Source organism: Poecilia formosa, unplaced genomic scaffold, assembly GCF_000485575.1.
Source record: "Poecilia formosa unplaced genomic scaffold, Poecilia_formosa-5.1.2 Scaffold32, whole genome shotgun sequence".
Lineage (NCBI taxonomy): Eukaryota > Metazoa > Chordata > Actinopteri > Cyprinodontiformes > Poeciliidae > Poecilia > Poecilia formosa.
In genome coordinates, this window is record NW_006799971.1 from 269581 (window position 1) to 270103 (window position 523).

Below are 523 nucleotides of genomic sequence, written 5' to 3' on the forward strand. Positions count from 1 at the left end.
TGAATTTTGCAGAAAAGTGAAAATGTTTTTTTTGTCATTGGTGGTGAATAAATTATAAAACATATAGTATGTTGATAGAGGTACTTTAGTAAGTGTTGCACCAAGGGGTGTCTCTGTAGTTCTAACTGGAAGCTCTGCCCTCCACTGTAGGAACTGAGTGTTCAGCCATCATTTTTGTAGTTCTCTACTACATCTCTGCTCTCCTCAGTGTTCTATTGCTGTGATAGTTAAAATCCTCTCTGAAAACTGTCATGTGTGAGTGAGACCCAGAGGATGAGACAAAATTCTATCTGTTTAATAGACACAACAGTGTGTTAAATGGTGTTAGAATGTTTTGATTCCGCTTGTTTTTTGTTAATTACGTCGCCATGGTTACTCGAAATGCCAGCAGAAGCAATAGCCTGCATGCCAAGATCCAGCTGCATGTTTTGATATATATATTGTGGGGGGGCACACAGCGGAACGAGCTGCATTAACAGTGAAAGGAAACGGCAGTTATGTTGAGGTGTAGAGTAATAGGTCT